The sequence below is a fragment of the Periophthalmus magnuspinnatus genome, chromosome 22, assembly GCF_009829125.3.
Source record: "Periophthalmus magnuspinnatus isolate fPerMag1 chromosome 22, fPerMag1.2.pri, whole genome shotgun sequence".
Taxonomy (NCBI): Eukaryota; Metazoa; Chordata; class Actinopteri; order Gobiiformes; family Gobiidae; genus Periophthalmus; species Periophthalmus magnuspinnatus.
The window spans coordinates 25,279,295-25,302,557 of NC_047147.1; the positions used below are offsets into that span (position 1 = coordinate 25,279,295).

A 23,263-nucleotide genomic window follows, 5' to 3' on the forward strand; every position below is an offset into this window, starting at 1 on the left:
GCCGGGCACTGCTCAGTGAATAATCTTGGGAAAAAAAATAGTTTTGTTCTCAATGAGACTTCCTGCATATTTAATGATACCAAACAACAGTCTTTATTCATTTTAACAAGCCATAATCTGTACATAATATTACCCACGGATATATCAGGCCACTTTCCCTCTTTGTATTATCCTGTTTTTTACTGCTCCTGTTCGTTAATGATTCACTAAAAACAAAGAAACGACTTAAATCAGCTTAAACTTTCATTTACGACTCTCAATTTTTTAACTATTTCCTCTCAGATTAAAAAAGGAATAGTGGTGCGCAGCGTTGATAGAGTACTGTACTTTGGCGTTTGGAGCTGGTTTGGTTTTACGCATGATTCGTCAGATTTGTGGCCCTCCTCGTAAGGGGCGTGGCTTCAGCAAATCCGGAGTCTCAAAAGCGAAATGAGGCTGGGATGGACCGTGAGCGCAAAGCCGGGACCGCACAGGACTAAAACCGGGCTAAAACTGGACTAAACCCACGCCGCGCGCTCGTGTCAGTGCGTCCCCGTGCGTAAAGGTGCTCAGGGGACATGTGGCACGCGTTTGGGGAGGCGCAGACCCACTTTGACGCGGTTTGTCGTGTTTTTGGAGAAGACTGAAAAGTGTTGGACAGAACAGGAGTCCACGCGGGAGATTCTGACAGCTCTGCGGGCTTCAGGGACATCCGGGAACTTTCAGGTGCGTGAGCCTCGCTCCAAAGCTGTGAAATAATGTGGAATTAGGGCTGCGATATGGCAAAAAAAAAAAAAAAAAGTAAAATAATTTACTTATTTTTAATTTTATTTTTAAAATAAATGTTTTTTAGTTTTGATTTTATGAGCATAGATAACACAGACTTTCATTACTTGCCCATTTAATCACAAAAAAAAGTGGAAAAATGTCTTCCTCCTAAGCATATATGCATATATATAACTTATAAAAAAGTTTACAGCAGTCAAAAAAGACTGGTTTAAAATTAAATCTAGGAAGGAAGTAACATTTATACTCCACAAATTGAATGAGATTAAAGGGCCCATATTATACTATTTTGTGATCTCTGTTCTAATGTTGTTTCCTCATCACAAACAGACCTGGAGTTTTGTTTCATTCACACGTTTAACACACAAATCTGCATATTTAGTTCTTCTCTCAAACAGAAAACACTCTGTTCCACCTTGTGATGTCATCATGTGGTAATACAGAAAGTGCTCCACTTTAATTTAAACTTCACACACCTTCACTAGAATCATTTGAATCATTTTAGCTGTGTAATTTCCTGTCTCTACTGAACAAAAGGAAAAAGGAGCTGTTAACTTGAAAACTACCACTTTATGATGTCACAAGGTGGAACAGACTAACAATACATTGTCACTCAAACATGTGTGAATGAAACAAAACACAACTCCAGGTGTGTTTTTGAGGAGGTAACAACCTTATAACATGGCTTAAAGCTCACAAAAGTCGATTTTATTTATAAATTATATTTTATTTAAATAATTAAAATCATAATCTTAACCAAACACTGTGTGTGAAATTATTAGATAAATGCCATGCAGTATGTTAAAATGTAAATGAATAATTACAAATAGTGTAATTTCTGATTCAAAGTTCACGTGGCTTCAGACTCACTGATCCTCGTCTGTTTGAGTAAAGACGTTTTCACTGGACAAACAGCCTTTTGTGGTGGTTTGAATAACACGATACACAGTTTAAATGACTGTATATTAATATTTATATTAATATACGGTATATTAATAAGTCATAATTATTTCATGGTGTGTATGTGTAGTAACTAGGGCTAAATGTGATTTGTTTTTTTTCTTTTTCTGACAAACATTGCAATTCGACGTGTGATTTATCTTTTAATAAAAGGATTTTGTTCAAAGTTCACATTTTAAACACGCCCAAAGAAATTAACAAAAAGACTGACAAGAATCACATTTCAGAACATGTTTATACAAATCTAAAATACAGGGTTAGCTCTTTTTATGCGCAATTAGATGAGACTCGTTGGAGACACAGGGAGGGCATCTGACACACGGGGACATGTCAGAACACGCTTGTATAGACCTGAACTACAGGGTTAGCACTTTTTTTGCACAATAAGATGAGATTTTGTTTGTGGAGAAATGCTGATACTTGAAAAACCGCAGCATTTGAGATTTACTAATTTTGTCCATTAAAACAGATTTTGATTTGATTGTGATTAATCTTTAGGACCTAATAATAACACAGATAGATTTGTTAGTGTAGTAATTTCATTTTTACTTATCAACATTGCCACTGTTCATTTTAAGCTTTTTTTTTTAGTAGTATCGATACCTGCTCAAATGAGTATCTAGTTACGATACTATTTTTAATATCGCTTCGTATCTGATTTCCCTTTGTCTTCCCATCTACATCCATCTCTACCCTTCTTACCTTCTCCCCCTCTCCTTTTCTCTTAACCTTTTGTACAAGTCACTCTTTCTTTGACAGAGTTTAGAACAAAATTTCCAGAAGATTGAAAAGAAAATGAGCCGTTTTAAAACTGATCAGGTTCAATATTGTGGCTCAGATTTGGGTTTGGATTCAGTAAATGGCCGACGTGTCTGGATTTATTTCATTTGGACGTATAAATATGAAGTTTAGTTTTAAAGTCGCGCTCGCGTTCAGCCGTTACGATTCATATTGCGATGTGAATATCTCATTTAAACAGATAAAAATGAATGTAATATGACCTACTGCTTAATCTGACCTACGACCTTTGCATATTGGTCTGCAGCTCTGGTCTTGTTCTGGTTTAGTCCTGGTTTAGTCCTGGTTTAGACCCCTGCAGTCTTGTCTTAGTTTAGTTCCAGTTTAGTCCTAATTTGGCAACATTGTAACATTTTTTTGACACTTTAAGATAATTAAGATCCATTCAATTGAGATCTCAAATGAATTCTTATTTATTCTTTCTTACAGTTCAAAGATACTGTTGTCCCGGTGTTAGTCTCATGCACATTTGTCCCGTACACTCGAGTTTTATTATTGTTCCTGATGATTCAAACTTCTGCCCCATTTTATCACAAAAGACACATATCTGTTTGTTTGTGGTTCAGATTAGCCTTGAGTCGGAGCAGAGTGTAACTGTAATCTGTCAATATGCGGCTTGCTGTTGTGTTGGGAGAGACCCTCTTTAGTTCTGGTTTAGACGTGGTTTAGTCCTAGTTTAGACTCGGTTTAGCCTTGGTTTAATCCTGGTTTAATCCTGATTTATTCCTGGTTTGGATCTGGTTTAATCCTGGTTTAGATCTGGTTTAGACCTGGTTTAGACCTGGTTTAGACCTGGTTTAGACCTGGTTTAGACCTGGTTTAGACCTGGTTTAGACCTGGTTTTGTGGTTGTGATCAGCCTTGAGTCGGAGCACAGTATCACTGTAATCTATGAACACTGTCAATACTGTGGTTTGTTACTGTGATGGGAGAGGACCAAAGATAGACCTGGTTTAGTCCTGGTTTAGCTCTGGTTTAGCCTGGGTCTAGACCTGGTTTAAACCTGGTTTAGTCCTGGTTTAGCTCTGGTTTAGCCTGGGTCTAGACCTGGTTTAAACCTGGTTTAGACCTGTTTGCGTGGCTCAGATCAGCCTTGAGTTGGAGTAGAGAGTAACTGTAATCTTTAAACCAGAAACAGAGACTGACGTGGTTTAGTCCTGGTTAAGACTTGGTTAAGACTTGGTTAAGACTTGGTTAAGACTTGGTTAAGACTTGGTTTAGACTTGGTTTAGTTCTTGTTTAGACTTGGTTTAGTTCTTGTTTAGACTTGGTTTAGTTCTTGTTTAGACTTGTCTTATGTTACATTTTCTTTGTGGTTTAGCAATGAAAATTTAACATAACAGCTCTTCTTTTTTTTGTTTGCTTTTTTTTTTTTATACAAACCTGATCTGTCAGACAAGTGTTTTAGTGTTAAATGTAAACACTGGCAGCCTCACTTCCATCAAACTGCCCCGGGACAGCTGTGGCTCCAGTAGAAGTTCACCACCACCAGCATTTAATGTAACGTGAATTTGATTTGTAGGACCAGACCAGGACTAGACTGGGATCCTGGTTCCGAGTGTGGTCGGTCCTGGGAGGTCCTGGTCTTTGGGGGAGTGAGGAGTACACGGGGAGGATTACTACAGTCTGAGGCATGAGCTCATTCTGAAACTAGACCAAACTAGGACTAGACCAGGACTGACTCTGCACTATTGTCTTCAGTCGGCCTCCCCTCTGTGAGAAGGCCAATTGGAACGTGTGATACCGCTTACTGTTTGGACAGAAATAACTTGTTCTTTATAGCAAGTTTCTGTTGTCTTTACTAATGTCAAACAGTCCAGATAAAGATCCTTGGAAACGCTCGGTCTATTACATATTATGTAGTAGTATAAATTGTACAAAATGTGATTGAAATTTTTCTATTGTGTTTTAGAGTACAGTAGATCAGATAAAAAATAGAGCTCGAGTCTTAAATTATAGTGAAGACAGTTTTCTAACAATTATGATGATGTAAATATACAGCACATTGATCTGCAGCCCTGGTTTGGTCCTGGTTTAGTCTTGGTTTGGTCCTGGTTTAGTCTTGGTTTGGTCCTGGTTTAGTCTTGGTTTGGTCCTGGTTTAGTCCTGGCCCAGTCCTGGCCCTCTTTAAAGGTGATATTATTTTTTTCACATTTTGGTAAAATTCTTCCGACTTAAGAGAAACGTTATTAATCCACAAAAAAAATAAAAAAAATAAAAATAAATAAATAAATATGAAAACTCTCATCCACAGCTGGTTTCTCATCCTTTTTCAAGCTCTGGTCCTCTACCAGTGGCCCGGGAGCTTGAGGGTTCTGTGCAGTATCTTTGTTCCTAGTACTGCACTGACATGTTTTTCTGCTGTAGCCACTCCTCCTCCAGTTTGGGGGTCACTGCCCCGAGTGCTCCAATGACCACGGGCACCACTGATACCTTCACCTTCCAGGCCTTCTCCAGCTCTTCTCTGAGCCCCTGGTATTTCTCTAGTTTCTCATGTTCCTTTTTCCTGATGTTCCCATCACTTGGTACTGCGATGTCCACCACAACGGCTTTGCTCTGTTGTTTATTCACCACCACAATGTCCGGTTGGTACATCACCATTCTGTCAGTCTGTATCTGGGAGTCCCACAGGATCTTGGCTCGATCATTCTCCATTACCTTTGGAGGTGTTTCCCACCTTGACCTCAGGGTCTCCAGTCCGTACTCTGCACAGATGTTTCTGTACACTATGGCTCCACTTGGTTTTGCCGCTCCACATATGCTTCCCCTGCAGCATCTTACATCCTGCTGGATTGCCTCTTCCTCTACACTCCCATTCACTCAGCACATCATCTGTTGGTGCCTTGTCCTGGATGTATTTATGGATCATTGATGTTTCCTCCTGCACAGTGGCTCTCACACTAGTCCTCTGCCTCCTTCCTTAAGGCAGTGTCACGGTGCTGGATTGGGTGGATCCTTACATGCATGGCCAGGAGCTTTCATATCTCATTGTCTGTGGTCTGTAGTGTGTGTCCTTTGACCAGCTTTCCTGCTGATTACTGGCACGTTGCCATGGAGCTGACACCTTACTCCTTGGGGGTGTTTGGTTGGGGCGGCTTTGGCTGTGGCTTTCCTTGTTTCCTCTTCCCAAAGTTGCCATTTGCTTGTGGGATACCAAGGTACTTGTCCTCAGTCTCTGTGCTGATCCTGGTGGTGGGAGTTGATGTCTTACTCATTCTTAGTGTAGAGCTTGATGTCCCATTCCTGAGTCAGTATCATGGTTTGAGGCTGAGGGTGTTCTGACCTATGCAGGACAGCAGTGGTATATGTCAGGAACTTGTACAGCTCCAGGGATTCAGTGATCCATGTGTCATAGGCTTTCTTGTAATCAATGGGACTGTACCCTTTGCGGGATCCTTCTGGACCCTTAGGCCCTTCCATGGCTTCCATGGTTACCTCTTATGTCGGCACATTGGTTTCCTTGATGATTAGAAGGATAGAAATCGCTCTCAATTCTGGATTCACATCTTTCAGATGGTACTTCACTTAACCTCTGTAACTCACACTGGCTAAAAAAAATATAAAATGATTGCAATATATAATATAAATAATCAGTTTTGTATAATTCCTGGTGTGGGAGGAGGATGCAGTAGTTAAATTAAACTCAGTCAGAGCACATCCCGTTTCCTCTCTTCAGGTTTCTCCAGAACAGCCCTCGTCTGGCGCCGCTCTCCCAGGGTCAGGCTGCCTCTGAGCGGGTAGACCCTCCGCAAACGCCCCCTCCTCCTGGAGCTCAGTGTGGGGGCAGATACAGAACTGTTACTGTGTATCCAGTGCTGGGTATGGGAAAAGGGAAGGTTTGCAGTGACATCACACTGGGGGTGTGCTGCATGTGTGTACGGCAGAATGTTCAGTGTTTGCACACAATGCACTCATAAAAAAATACAAAATTGATTTAAACAACACATTTTCAGAACCTCGTGATCAATTGATGGACCATTCTGTCCCTTCTGGACCCTTCTGTCCAGCTGTAGGGATGTGCATTTCTGTATCGATACCTGCTGAAATAATCTAGTTTCCGTACTTTTGACAACCCTGGTATTTATTATTTATAAATTGCTTTTCATACATTGCACATCATCTAAAGTTCTGTACTCGTAGACAATACAAATAATTCCCTCACACTCATCCAACCAAAGGCCTAGCGGGACCCTTCTCCAGATCTGAGCCAGGATCCTGGACGTCTCTGCTCTAAACACATCAGGAGCTAAAGTTTTGCGTTCTTTGCGTCTCTTGTTTTTTCCAGCTTCAGTTCAGATGAAAATGTTGAAACTGGAGTGGACACTTTTCACATGCAGATTCTCTCGGATCATTTGCATTTCTCATTATTTTCTTGTTTCTTGGATCTCTCATATCCTGGACCGAAACCCGTCTGCTGGGTCTTGGACTCTCTGTAGTCTCAGTGGGCTCTTTGTGGTACTTGTTTGCAGTACTTTTTTGTGTACTTTTGTCCCGTGGTATGCGTCTGGACCCTTCTCACTGCAGAGTGGAGGAGGTTTTCACGTCTTTATCTCAGCTGATTAAACTCTTTTACAAACTGGTTTCATTCTGAGGGCTTAGATCAGTGGAGGACGAGTGTGTAAATATACGGCTCGGAACGTCTTTACACGAGATTTCAGGCTTGGCTTTGTCCGGGTTTGGCGTTAAAACTGTGCCAAACCTGCTGTTTTCTAGCATGTTATAAAAGCAGCACTTACACTTACTACAGACCAATATGCATTTTTTTTTTGTCATGGCCGATACCGATACCACTTGTTGAGAATCCAGAGGAACAGGAATATTTTTGGGCTGATATGGAGCAAATATCGGCCCAGTATATGAGCCAACCAATCACTCGTAATGCGGTATTTAATTGATTTGATATTGGTATTGGATATTGTCGGCGACACAAATAAGACTATAGGCCGATACTTTTCTCCCACACTTTGAACCCTGTGGCCTATACAACAGTGCGGCTAATTTATATATTTTCACTGGCTAAGGACACAAAAGTGAGACAGACGTGGGGAAAGATTATGCGCTGAAGAATACACAAGTTTTGATTTTGAACTGTCATTTTGCACATCATCATCATCATGGAAAACACACCAAGAAATGCAAATGATGCAGTTTTTAAGATGAAGGCAATAGATCTGGTATCAAAGAAGGAAATAGAGCCACAGCACGCAAGTTTGGTATCGGTGAATCGATGGTGCGATGTTGGAGGTTTCATTTTCTAAACATGCAGGTATGTTCATCCCGTGTTTCAGGCACAGTTTTTAAAAAAGCCTTAAATTAAAAAATGCATTTTCTTTTCAAATTTAGCCTATGTGGCTTATACTCAGGTGCGCTCCAATACTCCTAAATTTACGGTAGATTTAGCCGATATCCTGATTGGACATAACTTGATGTAATTGGACTATTCAACACAGAATAGTCTAATAGTCGCCCAGAAAGTCTCATAATGTTTGAATGTTTATTTACACAAAGTTGTTCTGTCGTTATTTGAGAGATAAGTAACAGTTAAAAAACACTTTTGGATCAGTTTTATCTTATTTTTGTTTAAAATAAATTGATATCAGGCATCAGCAGATCCTTAAAACTAAAGTATCAGAGTTGGTATCAGAACTGCAAACGCCACATATGAATCATTAGCCAGGACAGTATCTGTACCTATATATTGTGTACATTTATACTCCGGGTGTACATTTATACTCCGGGTGTACATTTATACTCTGTGTACAATTATACTCCAGGTGTACATGTATACTCCAGGTGTACATTTATACTCCAGGTGTACATTTATACTCCAGGTGTACATTTATACTCCGGGTGTACATTTATACTCTGTGTACAATTATACTCCAGGTGTACATGTATACTCCAGGTGTACATTTACACTCCGGGTGTACATTTATACTCCGGGTGTACATTTATACTCCGGGTGTACATTTATACTCCGGGTGTACATTTATACATTTATACTCCGGGTGTACATTTATACATTTATACTCCGGGTGTACATTTATACATTTATACTCCGGGTGTACATTTATACTCCGGGTGTACATTTATACTCCGGGTGTACATTTATACTCCGGGTGTACATTTATACTCCAGGTGTACATTTATACTCCAGGTGTACATTTACACTCCGGGTGTACATTTATACTCCGGGTGTACATTTATACTCCAGGTGTACATTTATACTCCGGGTGTACATTTATACTCCGGGTGTACATTTATACTCCGGGTGTACATTTATACATTTATACTCCGGGTGTACATTTATACTCCGGGTGTACATTTATACTCCGGGTGTACATTTATACTCCGGGTGTACATTTATACATTTATACTCCGGGTGTACATTTATACATTTATACTCCGGGTGTACATTTATACTCCGGGTGTACATTTATACTCCGGGTGTACATTTATACTCCGGGTGTACATTTATACTCCGGGTGTACATTTATACTCCGGGTGTACATTTATACTCCGGGTGTACATTTATACTCCGGGTGTACATTTATACTCTGTGTACAATTATACTCCAGGTGTACATTTATATTCCAGGTGTACATTTATACTCGGTGTACATTTATACTCCAGGTGTACATTTATACTCCAGGTGTACATTTATACTCCGGGTGTACATTTATACTCCGGGTGTACATTTATACTCCGGGTGTACATTTATACTCTGTGTACAATTATACTCCAGGTGTACATTTATACTCCAGGTGTACATTTATACTCCAGGTGTACATTTATATTCTGTCTTTTGTGTCGCGTTGACCCTGAGTCTGCAGCAGATTTGAGCTTTATCTCTTATCTGATCAGAATGGTCTGGCGGGACTCAAAGGTCAAAGGTTGAGCTACTGAACGAACTGCCATAAATGTCTCCGTCTCTCTCCCTCTTTCATTGTCTCCATTCTCCCTCCCCCTCGTACTAACCCTCTCCCCTTCTTTTCTCCCTCTCACTTACCCTCCTCCCTTACTCTCCCCGTCGCTAGTTCGCATTCCCTCGCTCTCCCGTTCTCTCCTTTCTCTACTCTTCCTCTCTTCCCTCTCTCTTTCTCTCCTCGCTTACCCCCTCCTCCCTTTCTATCTCTCTGTCTGTCTTTCTCTTTTCTCTCTTCCCCCTCTTTCCCTCTCCTTCTCTTCTGTCTTCCCCTCTGTCTCTCTCTCTCTCTCTCCTTCTCTGCATTTCCCCTCTTGCTCTCCCTCTCTTTCTCCCTCTCTATCTCTCTTCCCCCCACTTCCTCTCTGTCTCTCTCCCTCTCTCTTTCCCCCCTTTCACTGTCTCTCTCCTCTCTTTCTCCTCTGTCTTCCTCCCTCCCTCCTTCTGTCTCTCTTCTTCTCTCTTTCTCCTGTCTTTCCCACTCTCTCCCTCTCTCTTTCCCTTCTGTCTTCCTCTCCCTCTCTCCATCTCTCCTTTATCCTTCTGTCTCCACTCACTCTCGCTCTCCCTCCCTTTCTCTCTCCATCTCTTCTTCTCCAGCTTTCCCTCCTCTCTGTTTCTCTCCCTCTCTCCTCCTGTCTTTCTCTCCTCCCCCTCTTCTCTCGTCCTCTGTCCTTCTCCTCCCCTCTTCTCTCTCTTGTTCCAAACTGAGACAGTTTTGATAAACTTTGGACACGAGCGCCGTTCTGTTCAGAATAAACGGGTAAATGTGACGACATGAACGAGCCGCCGGCGACTTTAACGTTTAACGTTTGTGAATTTTCTGTCAAAAGAAGAATCTGTGATTTTGTCATTTTTACCTCACGGCAAACGGCGAGGCGCGAACGCTTTTGTAATTTGTAAAGCAATTTTTACAAATATTTGTTTTGTAATAGCAGTAGTTAAAGCAGAGGTACTTATTGTGCCATAGTGGTTGTAGTATGAGTTTTACGTAGTTTGAGCTTAAAGCCACAGTATGTAACTTTTTAGCCAAAAAATAGACATCCTTCAGTAGGAAGCATCATTTTGTCATATTTTTATTGAGCTGAAAAACTTTAGAGCGAGCTTGCATCTCCACAAACCTGACTCATATTTGGCCTGGAGGACGACCTCTTCCTGCTTGTTTCCATGGACATGTTCCTTTGGCTGTAATGTTCCACAATATGGCATAAAAAATATGTGTCTCCAAGGAGAATGTTCTGAAGCAGAGACAGTGGATGGTTTGATGTGATCCCTCAGTTTATGTTTGATCTATAGTGAAAACAAAACGGCAGGAGGGGGGAGAAAGGGAATGAGGGGAGAGAGAAGAGGAAGGGCAGAGAGAAGAGACGGGGGAGAAAAGGAGAGAGGGAGAGGGATGGGGAGGGAGGGAGGAGAGAGAAGGAGGGCAGAGAGAAGGAGGGGAGAAACAGAGAGGGATAGAGAGAGGGAGAGAGGCGAGAGGGAGGGGAGAGACAAGGGGGGGAGAAAAAGAGAGCGAGGGGGAGGTAGAGGTAGAGAGAAGGGGACACGGAGAGCGAGAGGGGTTGAAGAGATGGAGAGAGAGAGAAAAGAGAGAGAGAGAGTGAGGGGAGAGAGAAGAGGGAGGGCAGAGAGAAGAGACGGGGGAGAAAAGGAGAGAGGGATGGGGAGGGAGGGAGGAGAGAGAGGGGGGGAGAGAGAAGGAGGGCAGAGAGAAGGAGAGGAGAAACAGAATGGGATAGAGAGAGAGAGAGACAAGAGTAGAGATAAGGGGACACGGAGAGCGAGAGGGGCTGAAGAGATGGAGGGGAGAGAGAAGAGAGAGGGAGAGACCGCAAGAGAGCGAGGGGGGTTGAAGAGAGAGAGGGAAAGAGGAGAAAGAGATGGAGAGAGAAAGAGCAAGAGAGTGAGGGGAGAGAGAAGAGGGGGGAGAAAAAGATACATAGAGGGAGAGAGAAGGGGACACAGAGCGAGAGGGGAGAGAGAAGAGAGGGAGAGACAGCAAGAGAGCGAGAGGGGTCGAAGAGATGGAGGGGAGAGAGAAGAGAGAGGGAGAGACGGCAAGAGAGCGAGGGGGGTTGAAGAGAGAGAGGGAAAGAGGAGAAAGAGATGGAGAGAGAAAGAGAAAAAGGAGGAGGAGATGGAGGAAGGGAGAGAGAGAGAGGAGAGGAAGAGAGAAAGGAGGGGGAGAGAAAAAGAAGAGAGGTGGGGGGAGAGTGGATGTAAAGGTAACAACTAAAAATGGGCTGATATGGGTTTTTTCCAACTGCACATATTATTAGTGAGGACGAATTTTGATTATTTTCTCCAAACGATCTGATTTGAAACGACGGCAAACTCGACCACAGACCCGTTAATTCCGAGTAAATCCGAGAGCGCAGTGCGTCGTCACGTTTTGTTCACTCTGACGGGCCCAAATAAAAACATCTGCGAAGAGATTTAAACCCGATGGCCACTAAAAATCATAAACCGCAAACTCTATATACGAGAACACAAAGACGTGGAATTAACCCGTCATTCTGAAACTAGTAAATGTTTCACTGGAGCGATCCTTCAGACGGCTTGGAGGAATTTCTGACATTCCCGACGGTCCCATGACTTGGACCTGAAACGCACACGAAACCCTGGACTTATTAAAGGGCGTATGTTGCACCAGTTTTGATCCGTCTTATTATTATTCTGTCGTTTCCTCATCGCAGACAGACCCGGAGTTGTGTTTTTTGTTTCGTTCACACACGTTTAAGGCGAGGCGAGTTTATTCGTACGGCGCAATCCGTACACGAGGTAATTCCCAGTGCTTTACGGAATAAGAAAGACGTTAAAATCACACAAATCAAAACATAAATAATCACCCAATCTGCAGCTCTCTCTCTAAAACTCTCTAAAAACTCTCTCTCTCTCACTCTTTAAACACTGTCTTGCTCAGTTTTTCCCATTACTTTACAAAAAAAACCTTTCCTGTCACTTCTCAAATACTTTCCTGTCACTTTACTACGTCTAATAAAAGTCCGTCAGTCCGTGTTTCTTTTGTCGTCATAAAATTACCGTTAAAAAAGAAGAGTGCCGGATAAAAACCTTTGTCGTACGCACAGATAAACAGAACCGTTTTGAGTCTGGATTTAAATATTGTCAAAGTCGAGTCCCGTCTCACACAAACCCTGTGTAGAACCAACCACTAAATGACATCATCAGGTGAAATGGAGGATTTGGAGCTTTTGGGATGCATGTTTTAATTAATCAAATAGAATCTTACATATCCACTATTTCCAAAAGCTTAAACAAAAAAGCTATATTAACACTTTTTGTACACCTGGAGTATAAATGTACGCCCGGAGTATAAATGTACGCCCGGAGTATAAATGTACGCCCGGAGTATAAATGTACGCCCGGAGTATAAATGTACGCCCGGAGTATAAATGTACACTGTGACATTTTTGTTAAATGTCACAGTGGATCCAGCTAACTTTCTTTTATTTTTGTATACCCCCCTGGCATTCTGTGTTCTTATTTCGTTTTGTACTCTTTTGTTAACTTTTAATTTAATTTTATAATAAAAAAAAAAGCTTTTGGGATGCAGATGATCTACAGATAATACGGGAAAACTCAAACTTCACCTTTGTCAGTTGTGAATAATATGGATTTACTGTGTGTACTTTTTCTTTCAGTGTGGAGATTTGTTGTACACTGATCCCTCGTTTATCGCGGGGGTCACGTTCCAAAAATAACCCACAATAGACGAAATCCGCGAAGTATCAGCTTTATTTTTAACAGTTATTCTGTCTGTTTTTGTCTGTAAAACCCCTCACCACACACTTTATACACTTTTCTCACACAGGCGTTAACATTTTCTCACATTTCTCTCTCGTTTAAACTCTCTCAAAGTTCAAACCTTCGTAGGCGTCTTTGTCGGTGCAGAACGTTTCATCGACATTGTGGGTTTTGTCGGGGAGAAAACAAATCGCAAACGTACAGCACTTCAGAGTCACACTGAGATCCAACGTTTATGTAAATTTGTCTGAACACATTCTGTACTGGACAGGAGACACGGCACGGAGGAGACTGATGGACAATGGTCTACAGTCTAACAGCCAATCAGGACGCACGACACAACGCACGATCATACGGTGTAAAAAAAAAAAAAAACAACAACAAAAAAATCTGAGACCATGAGCAACCACTGTAATCCCAAAAAAAAAAAAAAAAATTAAGCTGAAGAGTTGGAATGATCCAGCTTGTTCTGCTCCGATACTGATACCCGATATCAACCCATACTAGGGCAGACTGAAAATATCATTTATTCCCTGTCTCCCCCTCTTCCCTCTCCTCATTTCCTCCCCTCCTCCTCCTCCTCCTCCTCCTCCTCCCCCCGTTCTGTACAGTGAATGGTTTACAATCATCAGAATAAAACCCGATGCTGGCGCCCTTTGCCCGCTGTTTGGACGCTGGTTTGTGTTTCTGTGCCATCAGCAACGGAGCGACCAAAGCTCAAACACTGAGCTGCTGCCACCGGTCGAACGAATACCCCCAACAACAACAACAACTCGGCGCGCAGTGAGTATCGCACTCTTTTCAACGCTTTTGTGAAAAAAAAAAAAAACGCTACGTGGTTTAGACGAGAGATTTGGTTTGGTTTTTCAGGCCGATGTAAGTCCAGGTGCGATGACGTTTGAGACGAGACTGAAATCTGAACTACGAAATTCATCCGAGAAGGTTTAAACTACAGGGTTAGCAGCTTTGACACAGAATAAGACCCCCGTGGACATATAATAAGACCTCTTTTAGTTCATTCAAATTGCAGTTTTTTTTTTTATTGAGTTAAACTTTACATTTTGAGTTTATTTGATTTTAAACGTCTGATTGGGGGTGATGTCCATTTGAAGTTATTAAGTTCTCGTGCAGCGTTTGAGAGATTATTCCTTCGACCGAAATGTTCCGCAGTACGACTAAACTGTGTATTTCCGTCAAGTTTTTGTCAAGTTAGAACATAGACTGTATAAAGAAGTGGAATAAGTGAGTGTGACGTCGCCCAATGAAGCTCATCGAGGCTAGAGCGGTTATAGGGGCCAATTTGGAGCCAAGTTCCATGTTAGGAATAGTATCATAGCAACCAAAGAGCCAATCTGGACGAAGCTGTCGAAAGGTAACGCCCCTTCTGCTGTCTGTTATTAACGTTTATATCTTCTATCGTGATTTACAGACACAATAGTAAAATAAAAACCCCAGGATCATGTAGAGGGTTGATACGAACATTTAAGACCAAAAGGAGTCTGACAGAGAGAGGGCCCACAGTTTTTCAATAGAAAGTGAATTGAAGCCAGAGTGGATGGAGCTGGAACCACGCCCATGATCATTTCCCATTTGGAATGTGACGGCTAGCAGGTTAGCTATGTCCATTTATATATACAGTTTATGAGTGACATGTCATATCTGTGGAATAAGAATGCGTGTTTTTCAACCAATAAAACACCTGTAATTAAATAAACGGCACACTGACAAGTTTAATGCCATACTGTGGAACATTCCAGTTAAAGCGGTAACATCTCCATGGAGACAAACACGTGCCAGAAAACGTTATCTAGTGGAGTTTAGTCATGAGAAGTGTGAATGTGTAAAATGGATTAGATTGTTGTGGACTGAGATATTTGTGTTTTGTGACCTTTAACCTCTTATTCCAGTTGATTTTTGCTTAAAGGTTTTATATTACTCAAAATTGACTCGTGTGAGCTTTAAGTCGTGTTACCGTCTCAAAAACAGACCTGGAGTTGTGTTTCGTTTCATCCACTCGTGCTTGAATAACCCTGCATTACTAGTCTGTCTACATCTCCATAACTTAGAATGCTCTGTTCTACCTTGTGATGTCATGAAGTGTGAACAGCTCCTTTTACCTTTAGTTGAGAACAGACTCAATCCAACTGATTCTAGTGAAGGTGTGTGGAGTTTAAAAACACAGTGGAACATAGTGTGCTGTGTTTGTTCTGTTTGGCTCCAAGTTTAGTCCAGTCCAGGCCTAGGTCAGGTTTAGTTCCAGGTTTAGTTCCGGGTTTAGTTCCGGGTTTAGTTCCTGGTTTAGTTCCAGGTTTAGTTTCTGGTTTAGTTCCAGGTTTAGTTTCTGGTTTAGTTTCGGGTTTAGTTCCAGGTTTAGTTCCAGGTTTAGTTTCTGGTTTAGTTTCTGGTTTAGTTCCAGGTTTAGTTCCAGGTTTAGTTCTAGGTTTAGTTTCTGGTTTAGTTTCTGGTTTAGTTTCTGGTTTAGTTCCAGGTTTAGTTCCAGGTTTAGTTTCTGGTTTAGTTCCAGGTTTAGTTCCAGGTTTAGTTTCTGGTTTAGTTTCTGGTTTAGTTCCAGGTTTAGTTCCAGGTTTAGTTTCTGGTTTAGTTTCTGGTTCAGTTCCAGGTTTAGTTCCAGGTTTAGTTTCTGGTTTAGTTCCTGGTTTAGTTCCTGGTTTAGTTCCAGGTTTAGTTCCTGGTTTAGTTCCTGGTTTAGTTCCAGGTTTAGTTCCAGGTTTAGTTCCAGTTTTAGTTCCCGGTTTAGTTCCTGGTTAAGTTCCACTGGTCTTGGTCGGTCTCATACGAGTTTCTCTGGTGGAGTTCAGGTTCCAGACAGTGATGATGTCATTCTACCTGTAGGGGGCGGAGACACTTTTCCTCTTGTACACATGAAATACGCAAAAGCTAAATTCACAAATGCTGAACTTGATCATTTGTGGCTTTTTAAAGAACTCCCTGTACTAAGTGTGCGTTTGAACAGTGTTCCCCTGAGCGGGTCCGTGTGTGTTCAGAACTATTGGCCTGGAGAATATTGTGATGTCATTTATAACAACAGTTTGTCAAAGAATATGAGAATTTAAAGGTCCATTCTGTCACTGTTCTAGTTGGAGATGTTATTACTTTGCTTGGAATGTTCTAAAGTACGGCATTAAACCTGTCTTATCTCCATGGAGAGAGCCGGTCCACCACTAGGCCCGGTTATAGGTCAGCTCTGTGGAAAGTGTGTCTGTTTGTGTGTGTTTCTATGTAGGTTTATTAGACTGTTTTTTCAGCATCTCTAATTTAATAAATGCGAGATGAGCACGATGAGTTAATGCAATACCATGGAACATTCCAGGCAGAAAAAATCTCCGTGAACTCTCAACCAGAAAAGTTCCACTGTGCATCTTTAAGCTTTGATGTGGTCGTGTTGTTAGATGAATGATTTTATTTCTGCTTTTTCCGCATTTCGTAACTGTACAAATACATAACGTCAGTGTTCGGGTTAATTTATTCAGTCTGGAAGTTTCTTAATCTGAAATGGATTAAATTGTACACCAAATTTGAGAAACTATCTGTGCGGGAAGACGGTTTGTACAGTAGGACTAAATATTAATCTTAAATTCATTATTCATCGTCGAAACGGCAGATTTCGGTAAAGATTGACCAAGAGAACAGCGTAACAGTGACCCTGCCCCTAAACCTGCCGTGTGTCCTCAAACCGGGGTCACGCGTGTTAAAGTGTTACTGTCACGGGATAGTACTTTACCGTAGTTTTCAGTTTCAGTTGAGGAAAAAAATGACAAAAATACAAAAAGCGCAGTAAGTCGTGCTCAGGTCAAACACACAGGGATAATTTACGCGCAAAGAAGACATTTTTCTAATCGGTTTTCGTAGCTTTTACCCTCTAGAATTGCTCGTGTTTTTATTATTTTTAATCGTTTCTTATTCTTAAAAAAAAAAAAAACACATTTAGTCTGTCTCAGTTTTATTTGGATCATTTGTCTGATTTTAGGACCTGATCCGCTTCTCCCCGACTTCAGGTAGGAAGCGTGATCTGATTTAGGATCCTCGTGACCGCAAAACATCACCACGGCAACAACAACCAATACATAAAATAGATAGAGGGGTGTCAGGGGCAGATGGGGGTGACGCAACATACAAACGTAATAATTTAAAGAAGATTGTATTACACGCCTCTCGTAAAGTTGTTAAAGTCCACAAAACAGCACTATGTTATGACAGCGACTCTACTTCCTGTGTTTATCTAGTTCAGGCATGGCCAAACTACGGCCCGGGGTCCAAATGCGGCCCTCAGACCAATTTTTCTTGGCCCTCAAGCTTCCAGGTGAATTGGCCCATATTACTTTAAACAGTACTTTTTACTGTATATTTCTGAAAATCTACTTTAACAAGCCCTTATCAAATATTTAACGTGTCCCACTGAGTATGTAAGCGTGAATAAAGGTCTAGCGGTTCAGTCTAACTTGTAATAATAACACAGATTTGAAGTATTTACCTAGTTTATCTCCGGCTTTCTGTAAAATATTTCACTAATAAAACAGGCTGTCCACACTACTCCCTACAGGGGGCGCTATTTAGGGGTCATGCCATTTTTTTTTAGTGGCGCCCGAATGTCCTGTTGGTGGAAAAAAAAAAGTAGTGCGCTCAAAATCTCCCACAATGCACCTTCAAAAGTAGTGGACATCGGTGGTCACTAGAGCGGTCAGTATAGACCACAATGCACTGGGAGAGTTAGAAAAAATAACAGCGAACAGAGACGGGTCTTTAACCGGACACAACACGACGGAATGAAGCAGATGTGAGCGCCGGTTTATCTCACTGTTGATCCTGATTATGAAAAAAACACTGTAAAGTTGCTAACATTAGCCGCTCACCTTAACTCGGGCTGTTTAAAAGATTGAGAATTTCCACTTCTCGGACAAAAATGTAAAAATCCAGTCCATTTTTACACGAGATCCAGCTTGACAAAAACTTGTACAGTTATTATTCGTCCATAAAGACTTGTGTGCCAGTTGAACGATTTATTTTATTTCGTTTTATCAGAGTTTAGTGGACTTTTCTTCAGCTTTGTGTCCAAATTGCTCTATAGAATCTACTGAAGAGTTCGGGGCTGTGCGGTGAATCAGGGCCGAGGGGGAACATTCAGACACAGCCACAGTTTTCACTTGAATCTAAAGTAGAAGTGTAACGCTCTGAGACTCAAAAGTGTTCCAAAGATCAGAGTGACTGTTTTTACTGTGGACAGGAAGCAGCTGACGGGTGAGTTCACAACTTTTAGCTTGTGGCGTGTGGGCCCTTCGCTGCCATATCCCGCTGCAGTCTTTAAACTCGGAGATTTAAAATTTCATCTGATTGTTTTTATTTTTTATTTTTTAATTATTTGTCTTGGGCAAATGGACATCTTTTCTCTTTGTGTAGCCTAGGCAGCCAAAATCGATATCAATCAACACAATGATACAAGAGACAAGGAAAAATAAACAAAAACAGACAAACAAAACACAAAAAAAAAAGAGTGTCTCCGATTGCCCAAAAAGGAGTGGGAAGAAGAAAACTTATTTAATCCCACCCCCTCTGTTATAAAATATAATTATATAAATACAACAATGGTAATGGACAACAAATACAACAATAGTAATGGACGACAAATACAACAATAGTAATGGACAATAAATACAACAATAGTAATGGACGATAAATACAACAATAGTAATGGACAACAAATACAACGATAGTAATGGACAATAAATACAACGATAGTAATGGACAATAAATACAACGATAGTAATGGACAATAAATACAACGATAGTAATGGACGATAAATACAACGATAGTAATGGACGATAAATACAACGATAGTAATGGACGATAAATACAACAATAGTAATGGACAATAAATACAACGATAGTAATGGACGATAAATACAACAATAGTAATGGACAATAAATACAACAATAGTAATGGACAATAAATACAACAATGGTAATGGACAATAAATACAACGATAGTAATGGACAATAAATACAACAATGGTAATGGACAATAAATACAACAATGGTAATGGACAATAAATACAACAATAGTAATGGAATTATATTAGGACTCTTCCTCTCTTTGTGACTGTGGTGTGCGCTTTTTGTTGCACGTTTAACGATCCTAAAGCTAAAGCGGCGTCCCAGTGCCATTTGTCCAGACGAGGTGTGTACAGTTTGATGAATGACTTTAAATCTGCGGAGAATGACTTCACCCAGCGCTTTATTTCACGTCACAGATTCAACCAGGGACATTTAACAACAGAGTCTACACAGAATCTGCACTAGTGTCGAATTTGATAATAAGGAATAGACTCGATACGCAATACTGATTCTGATACCACGGTGATGATAAAAAACACTATTTAGAACAACAGAATGTGATTTCAGCACACTTTAAAATGGTATTACTGTATTTTCCAGACTATAAGTGTCACTTTTGTTCATAGTTTGTCCAGAGGTGCGACTTATTCTCAGATGTGACTAATACGTGAAATGATTAAAAACATATAATTTCACATCTTCGTTATTCTCTGGACTTGTACCAGTTTGACAGTCACACAGAAGAGTTAGCGGAGCTTCATCTTCCTCTGGAGTTGGTGGATTTGTTCAGAAGTGACACCGAGGATGAAGAATTTAATGGATTTATTGATTTGGAGTGAGATCCAGAGTAAACTTGTTGCTTGTTTTTTCTTCTTTATTTATCTGATTGGTTTGTTAATGTAAGATATTAACAGTTAGACACGTGTTCAGTTCTGTCTGCTTCATGTCGCTGAATAAATATAAATGTGTTACGTTAGCGTGATGTACTGATATTCAACCTGTTGTTCCACATTTTATTATTATTATTATAACTTGAATTTAAAGATAAAATGTCTGTTCTTGGTCTCGAATTTTGTAAAATAAATTTCCCCCAAAACGCAACTTATAGTCCAGTGTGACTTATATGTTTTTTTCTTCATTATTATGCATTTTTGGCTGGTGCAGCTTATACTCCAGAGCGACGTATAGTCCAGAAAATGCAGTACTTTCTTTCCTATTCCCATGTGTCTTATATATATATGTGTGTGTACTCCCTCAGTGTGCAGTAGGGTCATAGTGGTCCATGGGTGTGTACTAGTCTATGTGTCTTATTCTTGTTCTGTTACAGCTCAAGATCATTCTAAAGATCTTCAGGAAAGGTTCATTTCTGTCCTGTGAATGGGACTTTTTAGTATTGACACCTGCAGAAATGAGTAGTAGTCGAATAGTAGTTTTAGTATCGATAATGATCAGAGTTTCAATACTTTTTAGAACCCTAGTGCGTACTGCAAAAAGCGGAAAAGCGCAAACTCTTAAAGGTTCATTATGTAACCTTTCTGGTGGAGCGACTGATGAAATCGCTTTGCCTGGAATATCCCAGAATAACAGATGGCGGGTAAGAACTGTGGAGAGGCAAGCTTGCTTACTAGTGCACCTTTTAACACAAGCAAATCGTTGTGTTTGGACTTTTAAAAAACCCAGAGGAGCTCGCTTTACTCTCTCTACGGTCCGCTCTCTTGTTTTTCTCCGCTCACGTCCAGGTTTTTCTTTTTGAACCAGGTGAAAGGTGTGTATATCGGGTCACGTTGTCCGGGCGATGACCCCGCGGACGCTCGGCCCTGTTTGGTTTTTTTTGGGTTGTGTCTGGACAGAGTGAACAGGATTTAAAGGCTGAGGGCTCGTGAGTGTGTGAGCGGTGCACACGTGACAGAGGAGACGTAAAGGACTCAAATGTTTTTTAGAAAAGACCCAAGTACGTTTTTTTTCTGACGACTATTGTGATTAGATTAGTTTAAATTCCATATCTGATCCTCTGTGCACATTTTAAACACGTCCAGGAGGATTGGCATTTCAAACATTTACTCTGGTCCGTTCTCCAGAGCACACAGTGTTCATGTCCACCTTATTATGTCATTAGGAGGTAGTCCACAAAGCCCATTTGTGTTTTTAGAGTGAACTTTTGTTAATTATTAATTATTAATCGGAGGTTGTGTCCAGAGGGTTGCTCCTGCTTGAATAATAGTTTTCTCAAGTTCCTTTATTTATATATGGAGACAGTTTCAGACAGTTTGGGTCCATGTATATTATATAATGTGTATAAATGTACACTGTCCCACTGAAGACATTTATAAAGCAGTAGTTACTAAAGCTCGAGGGAACAGTTAGGGGAACAGACCTAAACAGTTGCCAGAACATTTCCATTAAACACCACAATAAGGTTGGTGGATCCTCCAAACATCTTTCCCAGATATTTTGCTCTGAAAATTCAAGAGAAAGGGGAATCCATTCTCCCTGTTGTGAAGCCTGGTGAGTTATGCAATACAAAAAAGGTTTATTCTTTGTTACAGCAGATACAGACAGGACAGGGCCCAGACCTGCTCTGTACAGACTGGTGTACAAACTTCTGGTGTCCCAAGTCTCTGAGTCTGTCCCCTCGAGCGTCTCTCCCTGTGCTCCTTAGTTCCCCCAAAGCTTCATACATTTCAAAGCAGTGACTTTTGTTTCACACTCATGAGATTATGAACTTTTACAGCTGAGGACAGATGAGACAAAGACTTTCCTGGAGGACAGAGTCTTCACACGTGTTAATGTCTGGTCTGGGTCTTTTCATTAACACAAAGAGTACACTTAAATTTCCATCACACTCCCAAACGGGGATCATGTTAAGTCCTGGAAGTAACAGTAGGCTGTTCTTACTTGAGTACATTTTTGGCTCCTCACACCTCTGGCTGTGGTTTCTTCAAAAATCCTGATGTATGATGTGTAACAGAGGACAGGCTCCAGACCACAGGTACAAACATGAGGTTTGTGACCCACAGCCTCCTGTTCAGAGTGTTCAGAGTGTTCAGTGGTGACATATTCACATTCAGATGTGTCTGTTTTTTTGGGGGTTTTGGACACGTCTCAGCTGTGCCTCTTCCTGTCGTAAACTCCACATGTGCAGAGTCCAGAGCCTGCTGAGAGATCGACAGGGCCAAAATACTGAGAGTGCTCTCAAGCTTTGTGTCCTCACTTCCCCATATGGAACACACGAGATTCTAAAGTCTGTCTAGTGTTTTCCTCTGGACTTTACGGATCGGCTCAGGGTAGAGGTGTATCAGACGGACACTGGACATGGGCCTGTGCAGGTGGTGCGTCTGACAAACAACTGCGTGATTGTCATGTACTCTTAAATCAGACTTATCCTACAAAATGGATTTTTCAGAGCTTTTAACCATGTTATAGTTGTTTTCCCTCATCAGTTACTCACTTGAGGCTTTTTTGCATGTTCTTTTCAAGAAACCATTTTACAGATCAACTTGTTTTCATCATCCACTGCTCTGTAGCTACTTTGTGCTCCAGTTTTATTTTCTTAAACTGTGATACATGTAAGATTCACCTAATCATTTTCGTACAAATGGGAAAAAAATAAAATAAAATCCACTGCTCGCTGATATGCAGCTGTCCATAGGAGGCACCGTTGTTTGTTGTGACATTTACCGTGACGTCAGTCACGGTAAGTTTTCTAATGTGGAAAACAGCACATTTGTTTCTTTTATTAAGTCATTTTAGATGAATATTGCGGTTTAAATTGTGCACATTATAGCATAATGATCCACTAGCTGTCCACTGCTCCTTTGTTTATCTCAGGGGTCACGTTCTAAAAATAACCCTCAATAGGTGAAGTATCAGCTTTATTTTTTACAGTTATTCTCTGTTTTTGTCTGTAAAACCCCTCACCACACACTTTATACACTTTTCTCACACAGGCATTAACATTTTCTCACATTTCTCTCTTGTTTAATTCATTAATATTGACTCATGTGTATTTCACAGTTCCTCTGACCGCGCCTCTTCGTCTTGGCGCTGTATTTTCGATCCAACGTTTATGTAAATTTGTCTGAACACATTCAGTGCTGGACAGGAGACACGGCACGGAGGAGACTGATGGACAATGGTCTACAGTCCAACAGCCAATCAGGACGCACAACACAATGGTCTACAGTCCAACAGCCAATC

At 41.0% G+C, this 23,263-nt stretch overlaps 1 protein-coding gene across 1 annotated transcript in view; it reads left to right on the forward strand.

The window, feature by feature from the left end:
* Positions 1 to 446: 446 nt before the first annotated feature.
* Positions 447 to 23,263, forward strand: part of LOC117390441 (estrogen receptor beta-like) — a 54,383-nt gene continuing 31,566 nt past the window's right edge. Inside the window, exon 1 of the mRNA XM_033988184.2 lies at positions 447 to 705. The gene's annotated coding sequence lies outside the window, so the exon portion shown is untranslated. The remainder of the gene's footprint in view (positions 706 to 23,263) is intronic.